The sequence below is a fragment of the Triturus cristatus genome, chromosome 4_1 (genome assembly GCF_964204655.1).
Source record: "Triturus cristatus chromosome 4_1, aTriCri1.1, whole genome shotgun sequence".
Classification (NCBI taxonomy): Eukaryota; Metazoa; Chordata; class Amphibia; order Caudata; family Salamandridae; genus Triturus; species Triturus cristatus.
This window is the reverse complement of record NC_140585.1, coordinates 1,190,612,651-1,190,632,272: the sequence shown is the minus strand read 5'-3', so window position 1 is coordinate 1,190,632,272 and position 19,622 is coordinate 1,190,612,651. Positions and strand designations below refer to the sequence as shown.

General features: G+C 44.4%; 1 protein-coding gene and 1 pseudogene across 2 annotated transcripts in view; both read left to right on the top strand.

The window, feature by feature from the left end:
* The window catches only part of DHPS (deoxyhypusine synthase), a 166,088-nt gene that overhangs the window by 40,996 nt on the left and 105,470 nt on the right, over positions 1-19,622 (top strand). The window lies entirely within an intron of this gene.
* On the top strand, positions 17,598-18,919 carry LOC146856344 (PDZ and LIM domain protein 1 pseudogene; annotated as a pseudogene).

The following is a 19,622-nucleotide window of genomic DNA, read 5'->3' as shown; positions in this document are numbered from 1 at the left end:
CCGCCATGCATAACTCCGGTTCCCGGTGGGCGATCCGATCGCGGGTAGCATCAATCGCCTCCCTGACAGGTCATCTACACGATGCCATGCATACAGACAGGATTAGAGACAGGATAGTCGACGGAGGGCGCGAGGGTCTCGGGAGCTCAGAGCTCACGCGGCCATCTTGGTCAAGCGCTAGGCTCCTCCCCTGTGGCGATTTTAATATAAACATGACTTATAGGGATTTCCAATTTTGTGCCCAGAATTATAAAGGCAGGAAGCCCAGGGCCTGTAAGGCCCTATGTCAACTGTTAGCGGACCACGGCTTGGTGGATGCTTGGAGTAATCTACACAGGCAAGACTCGGGATATACGTTTTATTCGTATCCACATAATACGCTAGTACGCCTTGATTATTTTTTTTATATCCCCGTTATTATTTACAGGGCTAAAAATCTGTGTGTATCCAAGGATCACATCGGATCACGCGCCAGTAGTATTAGAAATTCCGGCACTTGGTGGGAGTGCAGTCCCGAGAGCTTTTACTTTTGAAAGAAAGCATTTGCTGGATGATGCCTTTATTGAGCATATGAAGGTTTGGATAAAATAGTTTTTCCAGATTAATCGTCAGTCTGCGGCATGGGGGGGGTCATTTGGGACACAGTCAAAGCCGGTTTTATAGGGGAAACGCAGAGGTATGGGTTTTATAAACAAAAACTAGCTAAGTTGGCAATACAGGAATTGTATAATGAACTCAAGACTGCTGAAGAGGAATTGGTGGGTGGGCTAGCCCCAGGTTATAATACTGCAGCTTTACAAACTAATTTAGCTAGGTGTAAGGCTAAAATAAATCTGGAATGGAGCAAAGAAATTGCTATAAAATATCAAACTTATAAAAATGAGTGTTATGAATAATGGAGAGGCCACTGGACGTTGTTTAGCCCAGAAGTTACGTATAAAGGAGGTTGAACAAAGATTAACTGGGATAAAAAATGCGGCAGGGGATATGGTGTATGACCCTCAGGAAATTCTTGAGGTTTTTTTGGTTTCTATACAGAATTGTACACAGGGCAAGATAATGGACGATATGTTATGGATTTGGAGCTCCCATCCTCACTGTGGGAAAAACTGGAACAGGAGGATGCTGAGATGCTGGATGAGCCTATCACATTAGATGAATTAGAACAAGCCATCAATAGTCTTGCAACAGGAAAAGCTGCAGGACCGGATAAACTCCCACTGGAAATCTATAAGATTGTTTTTCAAGATGTTAAAACTGATATGCTTATGGTTTTTCAAACAGCACAAAAAGGGGGGACTCCGCGATCCTGGGCTGAGGCTAATATCTGCATTTTCAAGAAAAAGGGGAAGCCGTCTGAGCTACCTGGGTCCTACCGTCCAATCTCCCTTGTCAACTGAGAAGGTAAAATGTATGCAAAAATGTTAGCTACACGGTTGGCAAGTTATATCACCCTTAGTATCCTTAAAACAACACGGCTTTACACCAGGAAGGGGAACGGTAGACCATGTTAGCAGAGTAGTGACCCTCTTTGATATAGCACAGGCAGAGTCTAGAGAATTAGGGTTGGTCCTACTCGATGCTGAAAAAGCATTCAACCATGTGTCATGGCATTTCCTTTGGGGGGCCTACAGCAAATGGGGTTTGGGCAGGGATATATCCAAGCTTTGCAGGTCTTATATCACTCCCCTACAGCTAAAATTTGTTCAATGGGGCGCTCTTCTGAGGCAATTCAGATCTCTAGAGGTACACGACAAGGCTGTCCCTGTTCACCTCTTTTGCTTGCGCTTTATATTAATCCTTTAATTAATATGTTAGAACAGAGTAAACAGATTATACCCTTTAGTGTACGACAAGACCATTTTTGTGTATTGGCATATGCTGATGATATTGCGATTGTAACTGCAAACCCGGGCCTTGCAGTACCTGAAATAGAACATTTGGCGCAGAAGTTTGGGACAGTGTCAGGGTATAAACTTAATACATCTAAAACCCAAATTCTATGTACAAGTCAAATGCTGAGCAACGATCCCAGAGTTGTTAACAAAGCCATATATTTGGGCATTAAGATACGGCCCTCGGTAAAAGAGATTGTAGAGGTCAATTGGGGTGATATTATTGGAGGAGTTAGGCGTTCACTCAAGAGGTGGGAAAACCTGCACCTCTCATTAGTTGGTGGAGCTAATGTACTTAAGATGAATGTTTTGCCTAGGGTTATGTATTTCTTCTGTGCAGGACCCTTGGAGGTATCAGGTAAACAAATTCAACATTTACAATCATTGTGTGTCAGATATATGTGGTCTCTAGGGAAACCACAAAGAGCTGCCCGATTTATGACCCTTCCTTGAGAAAGAGGAGGGTGGTCGCTACCCGATTTTTCTTTGTATTATTATGCTTGTATTCTGGCTAACACATGTATCTTGTTGACAGGGGAAGAAGTGAGTAATGCAGCTGTAGCCCCCTCAATTTATCAGATGATTCTGGGCCCTGAGGTGAATCACATTCTGTTTAAGAGGCTGGATGGCAGCTATTACTAAAGAGCCCGCTTTAAAGTGCTGAATGCTGTGTTTAAAATCTGGAACATAGTTCAGAGAAGTTTTCAGATTCCCGCACTCTCTGCTTATACACCTACTGATGCTACTGGATTGCTACCATCGATCTTCTGGGATCATGGGGCTGCCATTTGGAGGATGAAGGGCATTATCCGACTTAGTGATATGTATCAGGCTGATGGGATTTTTTGTCATTCTCAGGGTTGGTGGATAAATATAATTTTCTACAACTCAATTTTTTAAGTTTCTGCAATTAAGGGATTTCTTAGGTAAACATCCAATTAGTTTTACAACATAAAACTGTAGAAGCTATTAGACGACAGGAAAACATTGGGTTATTATATAAAATATTATTAGATGTAAGAGTAGATGACCTAGAGAAGTACAATTCTAAATAGGGAACTTGGCTGGGAAATCCCTCAATTTCATTTATCGAGTTGTCAGGGAGGATCCTAGTGGCAGCTAATCTAAAAACCCAGCATTATAAAATGCTATTCAATCTGTATCATACTCCTGCCAAGATGATGAAGTGGGGGGGGCCATAACGATGGAAAATGCTTTCGTTGTGGGGCGGTAAATGCAGATATTCTTCATGTTTTTTATGTACTGCTTTGAATCCCCTGGTAGGATCTATAGAAAGATTTTTATCAGAGATTACGGGAGTCCCCGTTAAAATCTCCAAATCTATGATGCTGTTAGGAATTGGTGAGGCATTAAGCCAAGGGAAACCAATGTATAAATTTCGCTAGTTCATTTTTTTGGTCACGGCGGTGGCACGGATATTTATAGCTTCCTTTTGGCTACGACAAGAGGTTCCATCTTTTGAAATGTGGCGGGCCAAGTTGTTTAATATTTTTAATATGGAACATAGTCTCTATTCTGTTAAAGGACCAAGAAAAAGAAAGCTGGGCTTACAGGTATGAGGGGCTTTGATGGATTATATGGCGTGGTAATATCTTTGGTTATATGAAATGTGTTATTTTGGTCTACGTAGATTGAGAGCAATGCTTATGTAGGATGATGAATGGAATGATTTTTGTTATTGCTTGGAATAATCAAAAATGGATGTCTATATGTGCCATGCTGCTTTGGATTTCAATTAAAAATAAAAAAAATAAAAAAAGGACAACTCAGGTAAGATTTACACACTAGAGAGTGTAACTTTTACCATTGGCAGAAGAACAAAGACTAATTTCTAGATTGATGTCTTACCCGAGTTTTCCTGACCAAAGTAACCTTTGTGTAGTCAGATGCTTGAAAGAACAAGAATCACGCTCAGATGGGCACAGACAATGTAATGCCAATCAAATTTTGATCTAGTTAAAGAAATCTTTTGCCCTGGTTATTATAGCCGCTTTGTCCAGTTGGGTAAGGCAGATCATGACAGAAGCAGGTATGGATACTTCCGTTTTCGTAGCATGCTCGACTAGGGGCACCATAACTTCAAAGTTCATGAAAAGGCAGTATTCAGTGGGAGGAAATCTTGAAAAGCCCAGATCCGTCTTCTGTTTCAAACATAGCAGAATAAGTTATAAGTAAGCTGTAAACAGGTAGAGAATGTACAATTTCTTAGCTTTCACATCTGAAAGTTTTCATTTCTATTAAGGACACAGAGGCAACAATTATCACTGTTGAGAACTCGGAGGTTGAAAAACTTGCTTCAGACTCATTCCGGACCATGATTTGGAGTTACAGGTGGTATATATTTTGGGTAATGAACATCAAGGGTGTAATGCTTTTCTTAATGCTTTGTTGTTGATCTAGTTGTCAACCTACCCTATGAGATGACAATTACAGTATTTTGTTAAAGTATTGGATAACAAGCAAGAATATGATGTTTGTTGTTTCATTTGGCTGTTTGCAGAGAAAAAAGAAGTTGGATAGTATAAGGCTGTCTTTATCTACATCTACGTAAAACAGAAATGGTGGCTGGGTGTATAGGGACACACAAAGTATTCTAAATGAGAAGTGGAAACAAATAGGAGTCTGTATAATGGATGTCCATATGCATTTTGGTGGTCTGGAGGGGGTAAGAGCCACCTGATCTTCCTCTACTGGAAGGAGTTCCAAAATGAATTGAAAAAGTTCTCTGAGCACTCAAAAAAATATTTTGACGTTGAGGTCGTAGTATCAACAGTTCTTTATTCAAATACCAATATCGCCCTGATGCTTCGACTTGCCACTTGCCAACACATGCTTTGTCTTTTGCTGTAAGCGTAACAAAAGCAAAACGAACAATTGTTGGGCGGAATGATGAACAATGCAAACATTCACCCCCAGTCACAACGATATGGGTTAAATCCATTGTTCTTTTGCTCATCACGCCACCCCAGTTTGGACCAAGCCATATGCAAATCTGTCTTGACCCTGCTCCTCGCTGGAACAGTCCATCTCTAACTGCCAAGTCAAGACCTCCCTGGACTGGAAACAAGCATCCTGGGAACGGTTTCGGATCATCACCCCTCATCAGCCAGGCTAGAGGGAATCCAGTGGCGCAGTGAGCATGGGACCCACGTCTGGGCATACCTTTCTCACTAAGGGCAACAAAAGCAAAATGGAACAATTGATGGAATGCTGAAGAATACAAACATTCACCCCCAGTCACAAAGATCTGGGTTTAATCCATTGTTCTTCTGCTCACAACACCACCCCAGTTTGGACCCAGACATATGCAAATCAGTCTTGATTTCATCAGGGCTTATTCTGTATATGTTCAGTTTCGTCCTCTTAGAGAAAATAGGGAATCTGTACAGTTCATTCAGTCAAATTAATCATAAGGAAGTACACAGTATGCTCTTATTATGCCCTAAAGCTTTGGGTGGAGACTGAGGCCAGTGTGTATTACAGGCTTGAAATCTACGAGGACAACGATCGGGTCTTTTGGCAGCATCTACGTTTACTGATTGCTTGTAATTCTATGATGTTTATGACATACTACATTGAAGACTCTTATAGTAACTGTTTAACCTCTTGGGTGCTATTGATGTGACCTACATGTCCACAGCACTCACAACTGGGCTCTATGGACGTGGAGGTCACATCAAAGCATCTGGCACCATAGCAGAGCTGTTGTGTGCTGCTCTGGTTACCCTCGACACACTGCATGGGTCAGAGCAGGGGACTCTCCTGCCCCACTACAGGGGGGTTGTGATGGCCATACAACTGACACAATAACATTAGCGATGCAATGACGTTATTTGTAAGATCGGCACCCAGATAATTGCTTCCTATCCTCTGGACTGGGCTGAAGGACTGAAAACAGCCTAGTTCTCTACACTCACAAGGAACTGTGCCAAAAGGAAGGGGTATCACTGGACAGCTGATAACCCTCTCTTGGCCAGTAAAGCACAAAGTGATCACAATGGGATGTGTTACTCCGTTGCTTCCACTAGACACCAGAAATTACTTTTTGGGGCTGGGCAGCCCCCAGGGTCATGGACCTTTGCTCCCCAACCATGGGCATAATTATTTTTTGCCTTCCCTAAGACAGTCTTTCTGCTGTCCCAGGTGTAGTTTTTACATATGGGCCAGCAGAGTGGAGTTAAATCCAAATTTCGTCCCACTTGCCATACTGTATGGTTGCAATATTCAGGCTCAGCCTCTAGCCAGGGAAAACTACTAAACTCAGACATTTCTGAAAACTAGACCCCCACAGGAGTTCAGGGTGGTGTGCCTTGCATAAATCCCATGATGTTGTCTTACCGTGATACTCTGTAAACCTCAAACTTTGACTAAAATCCCTAATTTTCCTCATATTTCTGTGACCGAAACTTTCAGAATCTGCAGGGATCCACCGAATTCCTACCGCCCAGCTTTCCCCCACTTCCCCCAATATAAATCCTACCCTACTTGTATGGCTCAGCCTAGCACCTGGGACACAAAACGCCCCAAAACACAATGTGGAGATATTGGCAGTAGGGGTAGCTGCTGTATTTTGGATCGTCCTCAGCCACCACCCAGGGAAACCTACCAAACCCAGACATTTCTGAAAACTTGACACCCATGGGGAGTCCAGGGTAGTGTGTGTTGTGTGGATCCCATAATGTTTTCTTACCCACAATGCCCGCAAACATCCAACCATGCCTAAAATCACTAATATTCTTCACACTTCTGTGAGGAAAACTTCTGAAATCTGCATGGATCCACAAAATTCCTATCAACTACCATTTCTATACTTGTCCCGATAAAAACACTACCCCACTTGAGTGGCTGGGCCTAGTGGCTGTGACAGAAAAGGACCAACCAGGGACAATTGGCAACAGTTCTTTGGGAAAACCTTGAGGAATCTACACAGATGTTTCCACCGCAACCTGCAAATAGGTTGAAATCATAAACATTAGGACAAATTGACTACCTATTAGAAAAATGCAAACACTGTGATAAAAAAATAGTTTTTTGATATCACTCTACTTGTTCCTGAAAGCTGGGAAGATGGTGATCGTAGCACAGTAAAACTTTCATTAATGCTATAAACATACTCTTTCTTGCACAGCACTTTTTCCCATAAAAACAAAATGTAACTATATTTTGGCAATTTTCTTGCCTCCAACCAGGATACCTTTAGAATCCCCATGATGCTGGAAAAATGGATGAAAATTTGGCTTTGAAACCTTTTGTGGGGAAAACGTTAAGAAGGTTAAGCATGAACTACCCCACATATACAACAAGTATTGGCATAGCCAATAGGTCTCGCCTTTGGGACCTTATAACTGTTTAGTTATCCAGCACAATATCCTTGGTGCAACAACATCAACTGTTGCATGGCTAAACACTTATAAGGTCCCAAAGGCGAGACCTATTGGCAACGCCAATAGGCCTCGCCTTTGAGGACTAATGGTTTTGCTTTTGGGCAATGTTGTACAGAATCGACAACAAGCATTTTTTGCCAATGTTGTGCATCATTGGGCAAAAGAAAAGAAAAAAGAAAACTCGTCATGGCTTGCCAAAAGCATATTTTCATAATCAAATGCTTATGTAATTAACTATGTATGCACGGTCGTATGACATCTTTTTTTGTGCCAAACCAGTATGAATCAGTAAATAAAAAAAATAATTGGAGTAGTGTGAAAGCGGTTTACCTACAATGACAACATCCAGCTGAAATTGTAAATAAATCAATGTCACATTATATAACAAAACATGTTAAAGGAATAATAATTAAACATTCAGTATGAACGAAACAGCAGAATGTCAGAAATGCCACGACCAGACACTTCAGATTGAAATAAAATGTTAAAGCATATAAATTGTGAAAATCGCAGAGTCAAAAGTTCATTTTGTAAACCTTGAAGCCAAATGGCTTCTCTTGGAAGCCTGAACTAAGCAACACATTTAAAAGCAGTGCACGTTCTGTTACGTCAAGAGAACGTGCAGAAATTCACATACGGAATCAATATATTAAGAATGCCTGGTACAGGCGTCAGATAATATGTCACAACGTGTTTGCTGACCCATGTGACTAAAAGAAAGCATACATTAACAATAATAACCAGTGAACTAGCACGCCTGCATATTTATTTATTTATTGAAATCTAGATGTGGAAGGAGTGTGGAAGGAGCAGGGACTTTTAACCAAGTATTATCTCCTGATACACTACCATGGAAGAGATTTTGGCAAAAGTTTGCAGACCACTGTATGAATTTTTAACAAAGCTCTCTTACTAATAGCTCATCACTGTAGTGGGATGGGGAAGGTTAATTTGGACCTGCTGCTTGATGTTGGTATATTGTGTGAGACAAGCAGTTCTGAGCAAGCTGAAGTTTGCTAATGAGGTGAACAAAATCTTCGCATTCATTATCAAACAAAAATGCGGCCTGCCCCAATACATTGTGAGGGCTTTGTTCAAATATATGGGACTGTGAAGTTGCACTATCGTGCTGTTCTTCCCAAAACAAATTGTTTTTGTCCTCCTAGGTGGAGTACTTCACAGAATGCTGCAGCATATCATAGAGTGCAATGGAAAGCCATTATGTCCGAACAGCATGAAAACACACTAAATACCAGCGAAAACAAGTGGTCTGCATTTTTCAAGCACGAGTGCTTGTGGCGGTATCCACCTTGCGGGAGCGAGCGGGAGCGAGCAGAAGCGTGCAGGGTCCATCTGTTTGTAATTAACGTGGCCGCGCCGCTGCTCGCTCCCGCAAGGTGGATGCTTCCACAAGCATGAGTGCTTGAAAAGTGCAGACCAATTCCTAAGCGCCCTCTCCGAGAGCAGCGCATGCGCGCTGCCTAGGCGAGACCTAAAATCGGCCAAAAAACGACCCACACTGTCAGGCCAAGCCTTCTGGCATTGCCTGGTTGCCCTGTAGGCTAGTCCAGCCTATCGGGCCCTTGGAGGATTTTCACTGTTTATATAAAATGTTTTTTCTCCTCAAATAAATCGTATGTTTTTATTCTGTGTTAACGATAAAGCAGGTCTTCTGGCCCCTCCCCGCTTCTTACCTGGCTGCCCCATGCATTGCCCATTCCCCATTCCACCCCCCGTAGTGGTAAACAGCCCAAGCTATAAGAGCTGCCAGGCCTAAGGGGGGGGTCATATCTCCAGCGGGTAGCCCTCCCCGTCTCAGAGCTCTCCCGGAAGGCCCTCACCCATGCCCGCCCCAGGAATGAACACTCACCTGATGCTGAACGGATACCAGCCCTACCCGCTGAGGGCCAGCACCCCCCTCAGCACCTGGGCCGAGGGGCCGCCCTATGCGCCAGGCCCGGAGAAAGGCGACCCAGCCCTGCAAGGTGAGATGAGAACTTGTTGCTGTATACATTGGCAATGTGTTTACAAATAAATATATAATGCATAGTAGCGTACAATACAATCATTGCTTAGAGAGCATTTATTTCACTGCTTAACGCACATGCCTAGACCTACCTTTAAACTCGTTTACTTAGGCGTGTACCCATATTTTTACCATAATAACTAATCCATAAATACAACAGTTCACCGGTTCAATTTTTTTATATCTCTTAATTTAATTTGCTCACAAAAGCGCCAAATGCTGCATCAAGACACGGCGTCACTTTTAAGGGCCTACTGCTCGCGTCCGGTGAAAAACGAGAACCCCTGTATTTAGGGGGCACTTCGGAGTGTGGGGCGTGTTATTATTGCAGACTGGCGATTCTTTGTGCAAAACAAGTAACATCTCTTCCAGGGAAGTGACATAATTTTGATGTATAGCGTATATCTAACACGGAATCGCTTCTAGGAGCTGGCCCCTGGCGCGCATGAATCTTTCAACTTTAATTCCTCGGCATAAGCACCATCTATGAAATGAGATCTGTCGTTCCATTGCCCTCGGAGTGCCCATAGTTTCCATTTGATTGAACTACATTGCGCTCTTGTTGTTGTGCGAATTAAAAGGTCTGCACATTTATTCCTGTTACGCTTACAATCATATTGGCCGCGATGTGGACGAACCTGTGATTTAATTATCAGGGGTTCAGAAGAGAATTTACCTGCACCTGACTTAATAACCTTCAAGCCACAGGCTCCGTTTTTTACGGCACAGGCCCTGCATTTCATCTTTGCATAATGTCCATGTTAGCAGGAACACTTTGTCCGATTTTCATGTTCATCTACAGTAGTCGCTAAAAGAACCCCGTTAGTCTGTCGTTTTACTGTCATGCGCGTCTCTTCGTGGTTGGTGAGCCTTTGCACAATGCTATAATAACTGGACCCATTAACATTCTATATCTATAGCGCTGCGAAGCGACAAAGCTGAGCGCTAGCAAGTAAATTGTAAGAAAAGTGACGCCACTGCTTAAAAGGCGCTTTCTGACCGGCCTCTTCTTCTGGAGTGCTTTTTATTTGTATCCTAAGGTGCCATCTGTGGCCACATTTTGCTTAGGGCTCTGGAGAATCCATTTCTCTTTTGTATGATTCGCACGCCTTCATCCTTTGCTAATACACACACCCCTTGTTCGCCTCTACAGGTAAGAGATGACAATGATGGTTTAAGTTCCTAATAGGTCCAGCAGAGAGCAGCAAAGGCTTAAGCACACCACGATTGCCCAGGCGCTAGACACAGACTGGTAAAGTTAATATCAGTGCTTCTTTTAAAGTATACACGACATATGGAACTATAACGCTGTATCTAACTCGCTGAGCAGCACAGTTTTTCTCACCCACTGACGCTCGCATCATTCAATATTAAAAAACAACCACCGAAATTTCACGCTGCCAAACGTTACATAGTGTTAGAGCCCTAAAAAATACCAATAACATTTTTAACATAGCACTTCATGGCGCATGCCTGCCATTTCTGAGAACTTTAAATAATAGGCGTTTCGATTACCCCAAATAATGGCACTGAAAAGCGCCTTCATCGTCGGGGGACTGGCATTTAAAGAAATATCTGAATGTAATAAGCAGGCCGTTTCACATCTGCACTTTTCAAGTACTCGTGCTTGTGGTGGCATCCACCATGCGGGAACGAGCAGCGGCGCGCAGGGGCCATCTGTTTGTAATGAACGTGGTCATGCTGCTGCTCGCTCCCACAAGGTGGATGCCGCCACAAGCACAAGTGCTTGAAAAGTGCAGACCAATTCCTAAAGGCCCTCTCCTAGAGCAGCGCATGCGCGCTGCCTAGGCAAGACCTAAAAAAGGGCTTATCATTGGGGTGGAAAGTTTAGCAGCAAATCGGTTAAATAGCTGCCGAGTATGCAAATTAAAGAAAACATGGCATATTACTTGCCTCTATGTCCTTAATACAATTAATAACATTCAGACTCAAACACTAGGAAATTTTACACTCAGTCTATTTGTGTGATGGATTTTATGTAGTCTGGTAATGCAGAGAAATTGCTGAAAAGCATTACTATAACCCCAGATAAGTGGCACTTGGCTGAGGTGTAGAACCAACTTTGGACACAACAGAGTGTTTCTCTGCTACTTTTGGAAACCTTTAAAGAAGGTCTGAAGTGGCTTTATTTACTTGACATTTATTTTTAGTGTTTGTAGTCACCAAGGCTGGTGCTAGGCATGTGCAGTTGCCCTGGGCCCCCCACTTTGATCACAAACGCAGAGCCTCGCACAAATGCACCATAAATGTATCTTTTTTACTTCCTTCAGCTTGGTCATAGTTGCGAGGCACAGAGGAGGGCAACCCACTCCCCTTTGGGCCTCACAGCTCAATCAATCAATCAGTCAGGGGTTTAGAAAGCGCGCTACTCACCCGTGAGGGTCTCAAGACGCTGGACAGCCAGCGCTGTGAGGCCCAGCAAGAAAGAGAGAAAGGGGCCTACTCTTGGGCCTTGCAGCTCTAGATCATGGCTGTGAGACCATAGGAAGGTGACTCTTGTTCCCTGGACCTCATAATGTTACCCAAGACTGTGAGGACCAGGCATCTCTTCTGGTTCTTGCAGCAGTAGACCCTGGCTGCGAGCCCCAGGGTAGTGGGGCCTGCTCCTATGGGCCTTGCAGCACTAGACCATGGTTGTACTGGGCTCTCGTCCCCTTGACCTCATAGTGCTAGCCTATGGCTGTGAGGACCAGGCCTCTCCTCTGGTCTTTGCAGCACTAGACTATGGCTCTGAGGCCCAGGGCTGTGAGGCCCGCTCCCATGGACCTCTCAGCACTAGACCATGTCTGTAAGGCCATAGGGTTGGGGCCACTTTCTGTTGGGCATCGCAGCACTTGACGATGGCTATGAATCCCTCCCATGGGCCTTGCAGTGCTGGGCCATAGCTGCAAGGCCTAGCGAAGAGAAGTCTACTTCCCTGAGCCTTACAGAGCTAGACCATGGCTGTGAGGCCCGGGCAAAAGGGCCCCACCTCCCTACCCCCCGGAATTTGAAGGTCTGAGTGCTGAGTCCCATGTGAGAGGACCCACCTCCCTTGACCCGCCCAGCACTAGACCATGGTTGCGTGGCATAAAGAAAAAAGTGTTTTTCTCCACTAGTACTCATAGTGCTAGGCCATGGTTGTGAAACTTGGGGGAGTGGGGACCCCTCCCTTTGGCCTCATAGTGCTATGTCAAAGCTATTAGCCTGTGCCTATGTCAGTGACAAAGCCATAAATAGTGCAATAAGTGCAGTGACATGAGGATCTAGGGGTAGCAGGTGCCTAATGTACCAAAACGTCTGGCACTATTTTACTCTGTAGCCAGTGAATGAGATGCAAAGTAAAAGATACCCCACTCCTCCGAGCCTCGTGCACTGGCTGCCTTGTCAAATGCAACCATAATTTGAGTGTACAGGGCACCTAATATCCTTGGGATCTGATAATTCCTCACATGCTGTCCCTTAGTCATGTGGATTAGCCTATGTCTGGAGCCTAGCTACTGACAGTGCAGTTGGGGCAGAGGATCCATTCCCCAGGGGTGTTAGGTACCCAATGAACGCAAATCATAACACTGTTTTACTGTGAAGCGAGTAGATTGGGGTTAAGAGCACTTTTACATTGCCCCTGGTCCTGTGGCACAATATCTATGCAGCTTGCTCATCTTACATGAGTTTTGCAGCCATGTTCCATGGCTGCAAGTCTCAGGAGGGGCCATCTCTTCCACTTGGCCTTGCAGTGCTTGTCTCTGACTGCAAGGCCCAGGGGAGGGGATGCCTCTTTCCTAGTCCTGGACCACTAAATCAAGGCTTTGGGATATCCTGAAGCCTGATAATGCTGGTCCATAGCTGCAAAGCCCAGGGATGGGAGCTCTCCTCCACTGGGCCTTGCAGTCCTAGCCCATAGCTGTAAGCCCCAACAATGTGAAGCTCACTGGATGGCGCCACCTCCCCGGGGCCTAACAGAACTGAAACCTGGCTTTGAGGCCTAGTAGAAGTGGCGTCCTCACATGGGCTTCACAACGCTGGACCATCGCAGAGAAGTGTTTGGGCCCCTCTTGGGGTGTAGGTATCAATAGTGTAGCCTGTGCAGTGGTCCTAGGGCTTAGGGATTTTAGAGACCCAGTGTACTCAAATTATGGTTGTATTTTATTGACCAGCAAGTGGATGGGAAGGAGGAATTGATGTTGCTTGCATCGGGAACCACTGTGGCATTGCGATGCTGCGAGGTCTAGGATAGACCCATCCTCCCCTGGGCCTTGTAGCACTAGATTGTGACTGTGAGGCTCAGAACAGGGCTCCTCTGAGTGGTGTTGCTATAACAGGGTATCAAGTGTGGTGGCACCATTGCCCTGTGGGGTTATGTGCCCAAAGGCACCTATATTATGGCTGTAATTTACTGTCCAGCAAGTGAATATGGTGGGTGCAATTTACCTTGATAGTAATTGGACCCATGTTCCTCACTTTCATAATGCTCCAGCGCCTAGAGCACCGCCTTAGGATATTGAGAATTTTTTTATCAATAAGTCAAATGCTGGTCCTCTCGAATGAGGATGCAGATGATTTGAAGGGGGTTATAACTACACAAGAAATTAGAGCTGCCATAAAAAAACATGGCACATGGGAAATGTCCTGGAGTTGACAGCTTATCTGTGGAGTTATTTACTGCATACAAGAAAGAATTGGCTTCTAGATTGGTAGAAATGTATTCTAGATCTTGAAAGACAGGGCACCTTTCGGTGTCTACATGTGAGGCGCTGGTCATTCCTCTTTTGCAATCTGGTAGCCCTTCAATGGATATTAGATCATATAGGCCATTGTCTATGCTCAATCTAGATTATAAAATTCTAAATCGTATTCTGGTGAGCAGACTCTTACCGCATATGGCCTGTTGATGATTTTGTGGATAAGGAGAGGGCAGCTGTCATGGAAATAGACATTAAGAAGGGCTTTAAAAGTTTAAGCTGGAAGTTCTTATATTCTGTAATGCCTCATAAGGGGTTTGAATGTAAGATTTATTTGATGGATCAACCTTCTCCATACAGGTTCTAAAGTGTGGGTGCGTACTTGCAGAGTGGTATCTGAACCCTATGTTGTGTGACGCGGGACTAGACAGGGGTGTCCAATGCCCCATTATTATTTGCTATTGGAATGGAACCTCTTGCCAGTTGTGCCCACACCACACCGGGAATTTTTATCATTGGATGGAGGTCTGTGGACAAACCCATTTTGCAGCATTAAATGCTGATGATATGCTTCTATTTCTCTGAGATGTTGGGATGGATCTGCCTGGTTGCATTGACTTATTAAACCGCTTTGATATAGTATCTGGGCTACATAATTGTTGGCAAAAATCTCACTTGTTTCTACTCTGCTGAGATGCTGCACTGCCCCTGAATTTACATGGGCTCAATTGGAGCCCTGCCTGAATTAAATATTTAGGTGTTAAAATATATTATAGCCAGAAAGATTTATTAGATGGGAATATTGGAGCAGCTGTTAAAGCCCTTAGAACTAGTATTCATTTTTGGACAAGCTTACCTGTGGATGGCAGAACAGCGGTAACTAAGATGGTGGCGCTACCAAGATTGCTCTATTTCTTTACCAGGTTGCCATTGGTGGTGCCTTGCAATTGTTTAGGGAATTGAAATCGCTACTTCTGGAATTGTTCTCGTGAACAGGTAGACATAGAGTAACACTAACAAAACTACAGTACCTTGTTACAGAGGGAGGATTGGCTGCTCCTGATTTTGAATCTTATTATCTGGAGACTCCACTACATTTGTTTAACAAGTGTGTTTACTGTCAAATGAACCCTGAGGAGGGTGCTATTGGCTCACTGCCTGATTTGCAGGACTTACTTCCTCAGCAGAGAATGCCTGCTATTTCTCAGCAGCTCCTTGTGATGCAGCAGTGCTTGTGATATTGCTGGCAGCGAACGCATGTCCAGGTCCCTATTCACCTGATGTACCATTAAAATGGATGAAAATAGTGGCCCAGGTAGGAGTGTTAGCAGGGATTGAAAGGTGGACTACCTTTAGGGTTAACAGTGTTGGGGATTTATATCGGGATAGAGTATTGCTTAGGTTTGAAGATCTGACTGAAGAATTAGATATGCCTAGAGGACAATTTTTAGTACACAAGTTATTGGTTGCAACAATAAGTGATTATTTGAGAAATTGACATGCTTAACGTGCCATGCATCAGGTGTGTCACCAGCTCTGTACAACAAAAGGGTGTGTAGGACTGGACACATATCTATTTTGTGCAAATATTCTTTATCCGCTTGCCGCATTAAAAATAAAATCAGAGAGAGACTTAGAGGTCCAAATTAAAGATGTTGGATAGGATTGCAGCATGTGTACCAGCTGTCTCTAGAAGTGCTAGGTTCAAATTAATAAATTTCTATATTCTGCATAGAGTTTATCTAACACCTGGCAGGATTAACAGCTTCTATGTGACTGCTGCTGCAAAATGCCCTAGATGTGGGGAGTAGGGGGCAGAAATGTTATACATGGTATGGACCTGCCTTTAACTAGCAGCGTTCTGGAAGGAAAAACTAGATTATATTAATGGAATAACCTTACGGGATATCCCTTGTACACCCTTGGTCTGCCTCCTAGGGGGATACCCTTGCCCAAAAAAATAAGAAAACTACTACTAGATTTTCTGACTTAGGTTTGATTGTGGCAAAATGAGAATTGGCTATGCACTGCCAATCGGCCCATGGTCCTCAAAGTACTAGATGGCTTATGGAAATGGTTAAATGAGCAGGTTTGGAGTGTGCTGTGTTGTTTCATGAGATAAAGAGGGAGAGGAAAAATGTAACGGGTTAAAGCATGGGAATACCTGGTGGATAGTTTGTTGGCCCCGGAAGCATATACAGATTTGTTGAATAGCTCCCTGAGTCCTTGCAGGTGAAAGAAGGAAAATCTAGCTTAATTTGGATATATTAGGCGATAATGTGTACTACTATGATATACTTGTTCGTGTGGAATATTTTGCCACTTTATTTATGACAGCTCTCCTTGATTAAGGGTAACTGTAGGAGAGGGACTGATGTTAGAGTTGTATTGCCTTAGTTTTAGTGAACCTAAGATATGCATGAAATTTACAGTAGGCGAAATATGTTTGAAATCTTGTATATGAAGGTCATATGAGATATATTGATTATCACTTTTGATCTATTAATTAAAGTTATCTGGGTATTTCTCCTTTTAAATCTATCTTTTAATCTATTTATTATAATTGTATGTGCACATCTCCTTTTTAAAGCAAATGATTGTATATGTAGTGCACATCATTTATGATCTGTTTTATATGCCTGTCACTATTGCACTAAAGTCTATTTAATAAAACTAATAAAAATTATTTAAAACTAACCTTGACTGCAATGGACCTATGTTACCATTGATGCACCACTGGTCCCTCTCCACAGGATCTTTCCGCCATGGTCCCGTGCAGTGGTCGAAGTGGGGGGAAAAAAGTAGGGGAACTGTGGGCGGAGAATCAGAGGGCGGGAATAACCCAAGGATTGGATCAGTGGGCGGAGCCAGAGGTGTGGCCAGAATGCGCAAACATCCCAATTTTTAGGCCGAGGACTACCGGTCTGCCGAAGGCAGAACCGGAAGTCGGAGATTTAATGTTTTCTAGAGTGGCTATTTAGCCCGCCTCTCTTTTTGCTTCTCCTCCATTGGCTGGCTTCCTAAACGGAGGCCAGCCATTGGAGGAGAGAGCCGTCCCTCCAAATAGGCTCCGTCTTTTTCAGATTCGGGGGCGTGTTCCGTGCTGTTCTTTCCACTTTTTAGCCACGCCCTTTTTCGAACAGCAGGAACACGCCTCCGAATCCGAAAAAGTTTGGAAGCTCTCCCATCCGCCATTTTTTATCGATCGTCTGGCCGTGAGGTTCTTCTAGCTGTTACTCTCTCGCGCTGCCCGCCTAGTTAGGCCCTGTATCTTAATTAGTAACCACGTTTCACATTTCCATCTACTACTCGTGTGTCGCCCCAGCGCTGCGTCCTCCTCGCTGCCCTGCACACCGGGTTTTCACGCCGTGCCTTTTGTTTGCGGTGAGTGTAGTTTCTTTTGGGCACCAAAGACCCCCTCCCCCCCCCCCCTATGCATCTCGTACAAGGTGCAGCATTGAATAGTGCTCCCTATTTCGCCCCGGGCTCTCCCGGTTTAGCCGTGTGGCTGCTGGCAACGGGCTGTGGGTGTTCCTTCCTCCCTCCCTCCTAGCGGCAGGGGAGGAGTGCGCAGGACTCCGTGATTGTTTAAGCTCACCCTGGCATTCCCTTCTGCAGCTGCGGGGAGATTGCGTAGAACCAGCCCCTAGCGCCCTACCTCCCGGACGCGCACACCGGCAGCATGTCCGGCATGATCCGTATCGTTATCGAGGGCCCCGGACCCTGGGGCTTCAGGCTCGTCGGTGGGAAGGACTTTAACCAGCCTCTCACCATCTCCAGGGTGACTCCTGGAAGTAAAGCAGCGTTATCTAATGTTTGTATTGGAGATGTGGTTGTCGCCATTGACTGAGAACATACGGAACATATGACCCATTTAGAAGCACAGAACAAAATTAAAGGTTGCATAGACGAGATAACCCTCACTGTTAACAGGGCTGAATCGAAAATTTGGAATCCACTTGTGACAGAAGATGGAAAAGCGCATCCATACAAGATGAATCTATCAGCTCAACAACAGGATTTAAAACAAATAGGAAGTGCACATAACCGAAGCGCTATGCCGTTCACTGCTGCCACTGCTTCCAGCTCATCCCCCAAAGTGATAACTGCACAGTACAACAATCCGGCAGGACTTTACTCCTCCGAGAACATCCAGACCTTCAACAGTGCCATGGAGTCCAAGACGGCAGCCGTTGCGCAGGAGCCAAGCAAAGCCTCTGAACAGGAGCCGCCTGCCAGTACTCGAGTGATCAACAAAGAGTCTGAGGTGTACAAGATGCTACAAGAGAACCAGGAGACCGACGAGCCACCCCGTCAATCTGCTTCTTTCAGGGTATTACAGGAAATCTTGGAATCGGAAGAAAAAGATGAAGAGACTACTTGTGAGAAAGGAGACCCCGATAAACCGTCGGGGTTTCGAAGTATTCGGCCTCCAACTACAAAAGTTGCTTCTTCCATTGGAAATACGCAGAAGTTGCCGGTTTGTGATAAATGTGGATCTGGTATTGTGGGTGTCTTTGTAAAGATAAGGGACAAGCAGCGCCATCCAGAGTGCTACGTATGCAGTGACTGCGAGGTCAGCCTCAAGCAGAAAGGACACTTCTTTGTGGAAGATAAAATTTATTGTGAGAAGCACGCCAGGGAGCGTATGACTCCACCAGAAGGCTATGACGTGGTTACTGTGTTTCCCAAAAAATAATGGCAAAACATATATTGCAATATTTACGCAACTTTTGTAAAGGAGAATTACTCGTGAAATTTTATCCAAGAAGACTCAGCTTGACTTTTGTTTACAGAAATATTAATCATAACCCTATTTTCCTTAAACGCCACTATTGTATAGTCCAAAACACGAATTAAAGCAAAAAAAGCGTGCCTTGAATGTTCTGACTTTATCACGGTTTCCAGAATGTAAACTGCCAATGCAAGTCAAACCTCTAAGTAAACAAAACCATTTTCTTTTATGTTACTTAGTTGATATGCAATAAACCCTAAAACTACAATAACCCTCTGTCATGTGACTCCTACTCCGATCCCTTGGGCAAAACTGCGATCTGAACCACCAGGCATCACTTGGCACTCTTCGCGCCAGTACGCAACGCCCTGGGTTCGGCGCCAGGTAGGCGAGTAGGCACCCATTTAACCCTTCTTAATAGAACGCGAGTGCATTGACTTCAGCTTCGCACTGATTGCCAAACTCTGGGCACATACCTACTGTGTGGATAGAGGGATAACAACACCACTTATTGTAATCTTTCATTGTGTTTGAAAGAAGGAAGCCAAAACCTCACTTCCTGGCGCAAAATGTCACGATTTGGACAACCCCGTATGAGTCCTTCCAAATATTTCTACCAAGCAAGTAGTGATGCCCAGGCTTGTCGCTGCCGTTACTCCTCGCTGGCTCTGAAAACCTTGGCGAGTGTTCAAGTACAGTATTGGAGCTTCCACAGTGCAGCTGTTGGTACCCTCTGCAGCCAGGTTTCGTAAGACCGGGATTGGGTTTCTCTCCTGCCAATCTTCCGGCGCGCCACCCAGTCTCTATGGTTCTGCCGCTGGATGGCCCGCCCCCCTGGCTAATGCCTCGTATGGTCTATATATTAATCAGTGATACTCA